The sequence below is a fragment of the Callorhinchus milii genome, unplaced genomic scaffold, assembly GCF_018977255.1.
Source record: "Callorhinchus milii isolate IMCB2004 unplaced genomic scaffold, IMCB_Cmil_1.0 Scaffold3, whole genome shotgun sequence".
Classification (NCBI taxonomy): Eukaryota; Metazoa; Chordata; class Chondrichthyes; order Chimaeriformes; family Callorhinchidae; genus Callorhinchus; species Callorhinchus milii.
Genome location: NW_024704744.1, coordinates 18,181,433 through 18,193,873, shown reverse-complemented (window position 1 = coordinate 18,193,873; position 12,441 = coordinate 18,181,433). Strand labels below are relative to the sequence as shown.

Sequence of the window (12,441 nt, the reverse complement as noted above, 5' to 3'; positions counted from 1 at the left end):
GAGGTGAAGACATTGCACATGGGCGAAGGGCACATTGCCATGCCAACAAGATAACTTGGTTAGGCAAACTCATAGATTGCCTCAACCTGTCAAAAAAGGTCAGCAGCCGCCACTGAAAGTGAATAGTTTTCGCTCCATTATGATGTTTAAGTACCTAGGAGTTCCTTTTTATCATCTCGTTCAAATAGCTATTCATAGAATGTTATTATCTTCCTATTGTTTTCTTAAATATATTACACAGTGATGTTTCCTGACTTGTTAATTTAACACATTAATTTCCTGACACACTCATTTCACAAATTTAACCATTGTGTTAAACTTTCATCCGGATAGCTGTGAACTGTTTATTGTAAACATTAATTGATTTCAGTTCATTGTTTCAGTATTGGTGCAATATAAGTGCCACAGGGTATTTGACCTTCAGTCACTGTAGTCCAATTCATTCATGAGAATTTTAAATGAATCCTTCATTAATGATCATAATCTGTCAGCTCAGGGTTTATTTTTAGCGCAGGCTACTTGACTAACCTTCAGATCGTTACACGCTGAGGACTTTGAACTCTCAGTACATTTTTCAGTATAAACACTAAGGTAAATCAAACCCACCCTCAGTTCTAGCCCAGGAACCTTCAATGGATTTTTTAATGATATTAAAAATGTGACCATTTGTTTAAAAAAAATAGAATACGGGGATCTGATTTCAGTGCTTCCTAAAGAGAGTTTCAGATAGAGACAAATAGCACTGGAGCCTTAGGTTTCAAGAATAAGTCTGGGCATGCTCTCTCCACCCCCTCCCCACACAACACACCCTCTCACTTTAAAGCCTTTAAAATTATTAGATGATCCACTGGATAATGTGGGGAAATTTAACCAAATCAATTTTAATGTAAATAATGGAAAAATGTTATGTGATTTACATCTGTCTTCTTTAAAATAGTGGAAATCTAGTAGATATTGTTCTACTCCAGCATTAGAATATAAGATAGTACTAGAACACTTTGTATCCCAGTTCCAACATAGAGTCACGCACTGGTGAAACTGCTCCATTTAATTGTTTCACTGTCTTGTTTGACCCTGAACTGTCCTTTCTCCCCTACATCCCAGCCATGACCGGCACTGCCTACCACCACCTCCGCAACATTGCCAGACGCCGCCACTGCCTCACCCCTCAGGCTGCTGAAACCCTCACCCATGCATTCGTCACCTCAAGGCTTGATTACGGGAATTCCCTCCTCATCAGCCTTCCCAAATCTTCCCTTCACAAGCTGCAGATCATCCAAAACTCTGCAGCTCATGTACTCTCACGCACCAGGCTCTGCGACCCCATCACTCCCACTCTCGCCCGACTCCACTGGCTCCCCATCCTCCAGAGGATCGAGTTCAAGATCCTCGTCCTCAACTTTAAGACCATCCATGGCCTTGCCCTCACCTACCTCTCTGACCTGCTGACTCCCTACCAACCTGCCTGCTCCCTCCGCTCATCAGGCTCCAGCCTGCTCCATGTCTCCCGCCCGATGCACCCTACCATCGGTGGCCGGGCTTTCAGCCTCTCTGCCTCCACACACTGGAACTCCATCCCACGGTCCCTTCGCCTCGCTTCCTCCCTTGCCTTCTACAAGGCCGGTCTCAAGACCCTTCTCTTCGACTTTGGTCTCCTTTCCACCTCTCTGCCTTCCCTCATCCCTACACCACCCCCCCCTCCCCCATGCTCGGACCCCGACATCTGACTGTTCAGCGCTTTGGGACGTCCTTCCGGAGACGTGAAAGGTGCTCTATAAATGTAATTTTGTTGCCATCAACAATAACAAATTTATAAAGTGCTTTTCACCTCAGGAGGATGCCCCAAGGCACTAACAACTAGCAATATTTACTGCTAAAATATGTTAGATTCTCTAGAGTCCTCTGACCTCTCACTTTAAAGATGCAGATAGGCAAACAGGATGAAAGTTTTTTTTGTAAGGGTCCATCCACATGTCAATTCAATTGCTAATTTACAACACAATGCTGCCTACAACTTGTCAGTAAATTCACAGACTCACTCAGAAAGGCTAAGGAGATGAAAATGCCTCACTTGGAAGGATCCTCTTCTCTAAATTAGAGGTTTATTCTGCAATCAGCTGAAAAGAGTTGATAGCTAGTAAAAAAAAATCAACATTTCATAAAACCAATGGTTTCTGTTGTCTTCGTGAACAAAATGCTACTATATAAAACAATGTTATAAAGTACTAATGTCCATTGTAGCCTATTGGTCTACCTTGCTACTCATCCAAATTCCCTCAAGGTTCTTTTATACTGTACTTATCTCTAAACCTAATGTCCCAAGTTATGTTAGCTCACAGGGACTTCACGGTTCTTTTTTGATACCCTGATAGTTTCTTATTTCACCACTTATGCTAGTAGACTACTACTAGTCTACATAAAAATTGTCTCTTGCATTTTATTCTCTTACACTACTCTTATTTTGAAGCAACACTGCATCTGAAGGTTGTGGATAGACCTGCTTTAATTTCAGTGCAGAACCACTGCAATGTTGGAGTGCCATCATTCGGATGATACATTAAATTGAGGTCCTGTCTACCTATTCAGGAAAACATTAAAGATCCCATAATATTAGTCAGAAAGTAAAGGGACTTTCTTACAGTGCTCTGGCCAACAATCTTCCGGATTAATTGAATCACCTCATGCTTGTTTGTTGGCGCAAAGGCTACCATATTTGCTATTTTTGGAACATTGCTCTGCACAAATTGGTTGCTTGTGTTTGTCCATGAAAAAAATAGTCACTCCACCTTACAATATATTCTTTGAAGCGCTCTGGGACCTGATACGAAAAGCATTTATGTACCAAATGTAAGGTTTAATGTATTTTTTGATTGCTTGTGAAGTGCTTTGTGATGATTTGACATAACAAGAGGCTAAATATCTTCAGGTTCTACATACAGGAATTGGTTACATTGCAGAATCTGAATCTAAATTTTCCGTAACCTTAAATCCCTCTTTCAAGCACCCTCAAGTTTTTTCTATTCAAAAGACACAATTTCCAGTCTAGCCTTCGTTTTTTCATAGCTCTGTCCCTTGAATTCTGGACAGAGACTCATCTCAGGGATAGACTGTATTGATCTCCCCGTTTGCTCATTCAAACTCACAAACCATGTTTAGAAGTTGGCATTTTGCCCTACCCTTAACTCTCCTTTAAACCTTTCAACTAGGTTCTCTAACCAAGTTTTTTCCATCTCTGAAACAATGCCATCTCCCCCACTAATAATAATAATGATATATTGCCTTATCACGTCTTCGAGACATCTCAAAGAGTTTCACAGAATATCCTGTAAAGTGAATTGACTGTGTATTACGTCACCCAATGCAGCTGAAACCCTCATCCATGCGTTTGTCACTTCCAGACTCACTTCCCCCAATGTTTTTTTTGCCAACCTTCCCAATTACAGCCTCGACCAAGCTCCAGACTATCTGCAGCTCACATCCTCTCCCATATCACGCTCTGCAGGCCCATCACCACTATCTCGCCCTGATCAACTAGCTTCCTATCCCTGAGGGGATCAATTAAGATCCTCGTCCTTACCTTCAAAGGCCTCTACGTTCTTGCCACATCTTATCTCAGTAATTATAGTCTCCCACTTTGTCCACTCTGCCAACTCTGTCCTCCCTCATGCCCCACCTGCAATGCTACACCTTTGATGGGTGCGCTTTCAGTCATTTTGCCTCTGCCTTCTCATCCGAAATCTCATCACCTTTCTCCCACTCCCACCCCGTGCTTTCCAAACCTACGTAAAGACCTATCTCATTGACTATACCATCAGCCACCTCCTCCTTACCCCTTGCCCCCACCCCACCAACCATTTCTTTCTCCCTACAAACCCAGGCTCCTACTCTGTGTTTGAAAAGTGCTTTTTCCCTATGAGAAAGGTGTTATAAGTGCATATTGTTGTTATTGTTGTTACATGGGCATGCTTCATATTAATTTCTCAATGTGAGCTGAGCTTTATACACAACAACATTGACTATGTCAATTGAGTGTAAGGCACTTTTCTAATACATACAGTATTTCTAAGTTACCTGTGGATGAAATTAAGCATGAGATACAAGGCAGAAATGTAATAGATTGTAGAATTGTAAAATCCTTATAATAAACTGGCAACACGCACTGTGTAATTCTTCACAGAAGCGGTTACTACACATTAACTGGATCTAAGCCATCTCGCACTGAATTGTACTATTTATAAGTAAATCTCTATAGGGAAATGCTGTGCCAACATTTGCAGATTCACCTGATCCAACTTCAATCCTCAAAAAATTGCAACCAAATTTAACTTCATCAGTTTTAAATACTGAGCCCAGTGTGAAGGAAGCAGTTGAGGAATAGTATTTCCTACTGATTGCGGAGGAAACCATATCAGGTTTTGCTGCATTGCAGTGATTGATCAAGGCTGCTTTTGTACAGACTCTGGCTGAGAGGAGCTCCAGATAAACCATTAAATTAAACGTCACTTGAACGCTGGTAACAAATCAGATTCCTGTCAGTTCAGACTATGCTGCAGCACAATGTCAGCCACTATGCTCCAATACAGGTTAATAAAATGCTGCCTTCTTAAAAATCAAAACAAGCCAGCTTTAATATAGCATAACATCATACTTTGTGCTCCACAGGCAGTGTATTTAAATTGAAAAACTATTCAACCATGCGTACCAAAGAAATCTAATTTTAAAGTTGATTATTTTAGAAATAAATAATTGAATGTTTGCATTTTAGAGTCTTCATTAATTTCAGTTCCAATTTGGTCCCTTGTCTGCGTGCTGAAAACCCCTGACATGGATCTGATTTATACCTGGAAACATGTACTTGACCAGAGAAAATGCATTCCATTCATTTAGATCATGTAAAGCAATAAGGAACAGCTTTACTGTTAATGGCATTGGGGAAATGTCACAGGCATTCCTCCATTCCTTGGAGTCCTGTAGTGTATTGGTTAGAACACTCGCCTCACAAGCGAGAAGACCCGGGTTCGATTCCTGGTCAGGGCGAACCCACAGGCAGGTTTCCTTATTCCAGAAGCATCTGTTTACCTAGCAGTAAGAAGGAACCTGGTTGTTAGTAGATTAGTGGATCACTTTCTGGGGGTAATAATCCTTTAAAAAAATAATAATAATTTGGTCACTCAATCACCGACTCAATCACTGCTGTGCCCAATTGGCTGCCATGTTTCGCCTACAAAATATACAGTCAATTCACTTCATAGATTATTTTATGGAGCACTTTGAGACATGTAACCAATTTGACAAGGCACTATATCAAATGCAAGAATTATTATTATTTTTACACATTTATACTAATTCTGTATTGCGCTAATGTCTGCATTATTTTCAGCTGTAAAGGGTTGCAAAATCAGAAGCTAAACTAACATCTCAACGCTGAAAAAAAAGTGCATTGAAACAGCAATTCCTTCAGAAAACCTCATCTTTGTGATACCGACTATTAAGAACTCAAGCTCAGACCACCACTCAGATTCGGTTCTCATGAGTTCTTGTTCTGTGCAGGTAACTCCTTACAGATCAAGAACTGAATCTAAGACCTTACAAACCATTACAGCACAGAATAAATCATGCACTGATCAGAAGTGCTACTTGTTGATTTTATATATCATATGTTTCTTCTATTTGCAGTAACACTTGTGTGGACACATTGCATTGTATACAATGCATCTTAATAATCTCTTATTTACTGTCACTGGCTTTACTGACTAATAACCTTCATTACATCGAGCCTCGACTATGCAAACTTACCTCTTGTCGGTCTCCCCAACTCCTCCCTCCACAGGCTGCAGATCATCCAGAACTCTGCAGCCCGTGTCCTCTCCCGCACTAGGCTCTGTGACCCTATCACCCCCATCCTTGCCCAACTCCACTGGTTTCCCATCACACAAAGGATACCATTCAAGATCCTGGTCCTCAGCTTCAAAGCTCACCATGATCTTGCTCCCCCCCACCTCCCTGACCTCTTAACCCCCTACCATCCTGTTCGCTCCCTCCGCTCAGCAGGCTCTGACCTGCTTCACGTCCCCCACCTTGCTCGCCCCACTATCGATGGGTGGGCCTTCCGCCCCACCCTCTGGAACTCCATCCCGCAATCCCTCCGTCTCATCCCTCCCTCACCACCTTCAAGACCCACCTCGAGACCCTCCTCTTTGACCGTGCTTTTGATCTCCCTGCTTCCCCCCGCTCTCCTCCACCCCGACCCTCAGCTTGGGTTCATACCTCTGTCTGTCCAGTGCCTTGGAATGTCCTCCCGAAATGAAAGGCGCTATATAAATGTAATGTTGTTATTGTTGCTGCTGTTGTAATATGATTTTCGTAAGGGCTTATTGTAAAATGTAGTCACTGTGATTTTATCAAATCAGATGTGTGTTCCATTTGTTCAAACAACTCGCTGCGTGAAAAAAATTCTTCTCACCTCCCCTCTGCTTCTTTTAGAGACTGGTTTAAATCTGTGACCTTGAGTCACTGACACACTCACCAGTGGAAACACGTTTTCCCTTTATAACCTATCAAATCCCCTCATGATTTTGAAGACTTCTATTAGGTCTCCTCGTAACCTTCTCTGCTCCAATGAGAATAATCCCGGCCTCTCGAGCCTTTCCTCATAATCAAGGTCCCTCAATCCTGGTACCATCCTTGTAAATCTGCTCTGCACCCTTTCCAATACCTTAACATCCTTCCTATAGTGTGGTGCCCAGAACTGGGCACAGTACTCTAACTGAGGCCTAACCAGTGTTTTATATAGATTAATCATAACCTCCTTACTCTTGTACTCTATGCCCCTTTGTAGAAAAGCCTAGTATCCCATATGCCTCTTTTACAGCTTTATCTTCCTGTCCTGCCACCTTCAAGGATTCATTTACCTGAACCCCCAGATCTCTCTGTTCTTTCACCCCTCTTAAGATTGTATTACCAGCCTATATTGCCTCCCCTCATTCTTTCTACCAAAATGCATTACCTCGCATTTCTCCACATTGAAATTCATCTGCTATTTTACCATTCTGTCTATGTCTTCCTGCAGTTGGCTACTATCCTTCTCACTGTTTACCACCCTACCTAACTTTGTGTTGTCCGCAAACTTGGAAATGGTACTTGCTATACCCAAGTCCAGATCACTTATACGTATTAAGAAGAGCAGTGGTCCTAATACCGATCCCTGGTACACTTCCCTCCAGTCAGAAAAGCAGCACTGACCCTTTTATACCATGGGCTTCTATCTTTCTTACAAGTCTTTCATGTGGCACTTTGTCAAATGCCTTTTGAAAGTCCATATAAACTACATCGGCTGTACTACCTTTATCCATCCTCTCTGTTACCTCATCAACAAATTCTATTAGATTTGTTAGACAAGATTTGCCTTTAATAAACCCATGCTGACTGTCCCTAATTAACCCATATTCGTCTAAGTGAAAATTTATTCTGTCCCGGATTATAGTCTCCAGGAGTTTCCCCACTACTGATGTTAGGCTGACTGGCCTGTAGTTCCCAGGTTTGTCCTTCTGTCCTTTTTTGCACATGTGTAGGACTCGGGGCTGCAGATCAGTAATTAAGAGCAGGGATACTTCTCACACAGCTTCTGCAAGCCTAATAGGTAGGACTTTGTCACAGTGACTTTACAGTATATTCTGTGAAGTGCTTTGAGACGAGTGACAGACATAATAAGGCACTATATCAAAGATTGTTCTCATTGTAGGATGCTCCAAGCTGGACAAGCAACATGAAGCTTACCAGAAGTGCTTTCAATAGCAAGCTATGCAGTGTTAGCTGGTTAAACTCCAGCAATACCTCAACGCACACTCTGAGTTCCACAACTCTTGGTTCTCACAAACTTATACCCAATGCTCTCTGGAATTAATTAAGATGGGTGCATCCCTCCAAATAATAACAACATTATAATCCTTGAATTTGATATAGCACATTTCACATCAGGAGGATGTCTCAAAATGCTTCACAGGATATATGTAAAGTGCAGTGACTGTTTTGTAGGCAAATGCAGCAAATGTCCCACAAACATTTTATTTGGGGAATTGTTGGCAGAACACTGGAAGAAACACCCTTCTCTTTTCAAGTAGTTCAAATGGATCTTTAACATCCACCTGAACAGGAAAGAGTTCAGCCTCATTTCATTACTAGACACAGGAAAATGTTCATGTGTAGATGGTATGAACTCTCAGACTGGTACGGATACTATTAAGCATGGTGATGGGTTTCCACATGTGGCAGACACCTGGCTGATCAATAGAAAAATGCGCTCACTCATCAAGGGCAAATTTATGGAGCTTTTCACATGTTTCACTGTACAAAGGAACAACAAAGCCTGCTCACTTTTATAATGCTTTTCATGTATGGAGACCGTCTCAAAGCACCTTACAAAGACCAAATGGGACCCCAAGCTGGGAAATATGTGGAGTCCTTTAGCTCAGTGGTTAGAACACTCGCCTCACAAGCAAGAGACCCAGGTTTGATTCCTGGCAGCGTGAAACCTTGAGCAAGTTTCCATATTCCATTCTCCTGATAATCAAGAAAAAAAAACAATAATAAATTGGTCACTTCAATCCACCACTGTTTGTGGGACACTGCTGTGCGCAATTGGCTGCCGCGTTTTGCCCACAAATATACAGTCAATTCACTTTACAGTAAGCTCTGTGAAGCGCTTTGAGACATCTAGAAGATATGAAAAGCGCTATTTCAAATGCAAGGATTATTATTATTACTATAATACAGTAGATGGGGGATGTAGCCAAAAGCCCAGTCAATGAGATTGTTTTTCAAATGTGTTTTGAAGCGGGATGGAAAGGGAAGGGAAGAGGTGGGGAGATTTCGGAAGAGAGTTCTAGAGGGAGAGAGTCAAGTGGCTGAAAGCTCACCCACCAATTGTGAGTGGAAGGATTTGAAAACATGAAGCAGGTCTGAGTTAGTAAAATTGCCATTTTTGATGGAAAGAGTGGATCATCAGTAAATTCACCTAAACTAAGAAATATCACTATTCTGACATGACCAAAGGCACACGAAGAAACATTGCAGAATTAGAAGACCAATACAGCATGATTATATAATCGCTGCAGGGACAAATCTTAGCTTGTGAACATCATTCTTAAATAGGTCAATTTTGAATCTCATGATGTGAAACGTAACTCAGCTGCTATTTTCCACACAACTGCCCTCTCAATCAATTGTTCCCATGGAAACATATTCAGCTTCAAGCAAAGCAACACAGTCAATAAAGAGCTAAAGCTTTGCATGCCATAAAATAATTTATCTTTACGTTGGTGTATTGGGACTTGTAATGTATCCTGTTTTTGACAGCGATTTTTGTTCAAAAAATGTGGTATCATCAATAAAGTATCTACTGGAAATAGGCTATTGAGCTTGTTGCTTTATTGCAAAACATTTCAACAAGCTTTTGTCAATATTTTAATAAGAAATCAAAGTGCCTTTTACGTCGGGAGGATGTCCCAAGGAACTTAGGAATGGGATAGTCGGGCACTCTAGCTGGGAATGGGAGCCGAAGGGGATGGAAGGGGAAAGCTGATCGAAAGCAAAGTCAAAGAGGTGGGTCTTGAGACAAATTAAATATAGGATTTTGCATTTGTAACAAGTAAACTTGCAAATTCATTACTCAAATATAAATCCTCCACAATTTCTCTGCTTTGAATGTCATGTTTTTTCACTTCAGAGAAAGAGCAAATGTGATTCTATTTATTTTGTCAAATGTAGCTTTTTAAATAATAGGCAAAAGGTATTTGTAAAAAAAAACTATATACATCATTTCATTTTCTTTGGAGAGGGAGAGACTTGATTGGAAGGTATTATAGATGATAATACCCTGTTGGATGCTTGTGCATTAATTGTTGGCATACAGAATGATGAATATCTTTGGAGAGGTTTAAATGGTGCCATAATTATCAAGAGCAAGTTATAGAACATTATTTGAACTTTGTGCTCATGCTGGTACTCATGCCCCTCTATGATAAACCCTCCTTGGGAGAATTGCTGAGGGAGGCAAGGGTGCATAATATATTCTGGCAGAATATACTGTGGGGCACTTCAAAGCCCACCACCAAGTGATTTGGTAGCGACAACACTGCTCACGCTGGCCAAGTCCTAAAGGACACTGCTGCCAGAATGGACTTGTGACGAGTAGTGAGGCAACTGACACAAGGCAATAGCTTACTTGAGCTTGTTCTCACCAACCTAATTTTAGACATGTAGATCCAGAATAGCTTTGGTAGGAGGTACCACAGCATTGTTCTTGTGAAAGCAAACTATTCTCTCCAAAGTAAGCATCCCTTCCCCGTGTGACGTGGTACTATGTCTAGAGGGGACAAACTATGGATATATCTGGCAGCACAAAACTGGGAATCCAGACACTGTCGACTTTTAGCGGCAGTGGAATTATACACCACCCACAATCTGTAACTTCATGGCTCAGCACATCACTTGCTCCCCATCACCATCAAGCTAGGAGACCAACACTAATGCAATCTGAGAGTAAGAGGGTCACCGGAATCAGAGTGAGTGTAAAGGATAAGCCTGAAGTGTTATCAAATACCTTCATCCACAAATGCCAAGTGAATGATCCTAGTCAGATTCTTTCCAAGGTCTCATCCATCTCCGACGTTAGTGTTGGACAACTTGTTTCATTCTATGTAATATCAAGAGGTAGTTTACTTACTGCAAACGCCATTATCCAGATAACATCCCAACAGTGGTACTCAAAACACATGCACCAGAACTAGATGCCCCTTAGCTAAGCTGTCTCAGTACAGCTATCACAGTGGCATCTACCCAAAAATGGAATATCTTGCAGGTATGTGCTATAATAATATAAATAATAATAATCCTTGCATTTGATATAGTGCTTTTCATGTCTTCTAGATTTCTCAAAACGTTTCACAGAGTATACTGTAAAGTGAATTGACTGTATATTTGCAGGTGAAACGCGGCAGCCAATTGTCCCACAAATGGTCATGGATTGAAGTGACCAATTTTATTATTTTTTTTCTTGAGGGATTATTATCAGCTGTGTGGAGTAAGGAAACTTGCCCAAGGTTTCGCCCTGCTGGGAATCGAACCCAGGTTTCTCGCTTGCGAGGCGAGTGCTCTAACTACTGAGCTACAGGATTCTACAAGCTATGATATCCACATAAACCAGATCAAATCCAACTGATAAGTTCCTGCTTCATACACCGATCAATCGTAGCAAAGTGATGGCATCAACTGCGCATCAGAGACATCTGATCACCAATGACCTTCTCACGATACTCAGTTCAAGTTTTGGCTGAGTCACTTGGCATCAGATCTAGTCACAGCCCTGATCCAGACATGGGCTCTGGAGCTAAATATCAGAGTAGAAGTAGAATAATTGCCCTAGACATCACAGCAGCATTTTGGACAGGTATGACATCAAGGAGCCCTAGCAAAGGTTAAGGGCAGAAGCCTCCAGTGGCGTGCACACAGGAAGATGGTTATGGTTGTCGGAGGATGATCATTACAACCTTGAACATTGCTGCAGGAGTTCCTCAGGGAAGTGTGCTTGCTCCAATCATTTTCAGCTGCTTCATCAATGATCTTCCCTCCATCATAAGGTCAGGAATGTGGGATTGATATTTCCACAGTGTTCAGCTCCATTTCCAAATCCTCTGACAATAAAGCAGCCTCTGCCCACATGCAGCAAGAGCAGAATAAATGTCTGGCTGTCAAGAGATAGATAATATTCACACCACATAAATGCCAGGCGATGATTTTCTCCAGGAAGAGAATCCGGCGACTCACGCCAACCTTCAATGGTACAATCATCACTGAGTTCCTTCCAATAACATCCTGGGGATCACCAATAGGGTGAAGCTTCAACATTTCAACTTGAACAATTGGCTACAGAGCAGGGATGAGGCTAGATACTCTGTGAAGACTTCCTCAATTACAACTCCTCAAAGATCCTCAAGACTCATCAGGAGCGTGATGGAATACTCACCAGTTAAGACAACACTTGAGAAGCTTGATATCAACCAAGAGCAAGCATTTTGTTTGATGGTCACAATGGCCACTCAAATCAAGATTGATCCCCTCTCTCACCAGTACACCAAAGTGGTACTATCTATAGTAGTAGTGGCCAACCTGTGGCCTGGGGGCCGTTAAGAGAAGCCCTCGAACATTTGCACGAGTCTAGGTAAGTCCATGTTCAATCAGTAGTGTGTTTTCAGTTTTTTCTTGATTGAATATTTCTTGATTTGTAGGCTAAATAAATCAAGAAATATTCGATCAAGAAAATTTAATTTGTTGGCCGACCATAAACGTTGTCCACTCCCGATCTATAGCACGCACTCCAGCAAATCACCAACCTGTCTTCAACAGCGTCTCCCACCCTTGTGACCTCCATCGTCCAGGAGAACA

General features: G+C 41.7%; 1 protein-coding gene across 1 annotated transcript in view; it reads right to left on the bottom strand.

Annotated features, from left to right (window-relative positions):
* The window catches only part of vsnl1b (visinin-like 1b), a 79,469-nt gene that overhangs the window by 42,254 nt on the left and 24,774 nt on the right, over window positions 1-12,441 (bottom strand). The window lies entirely within an intron of this gene.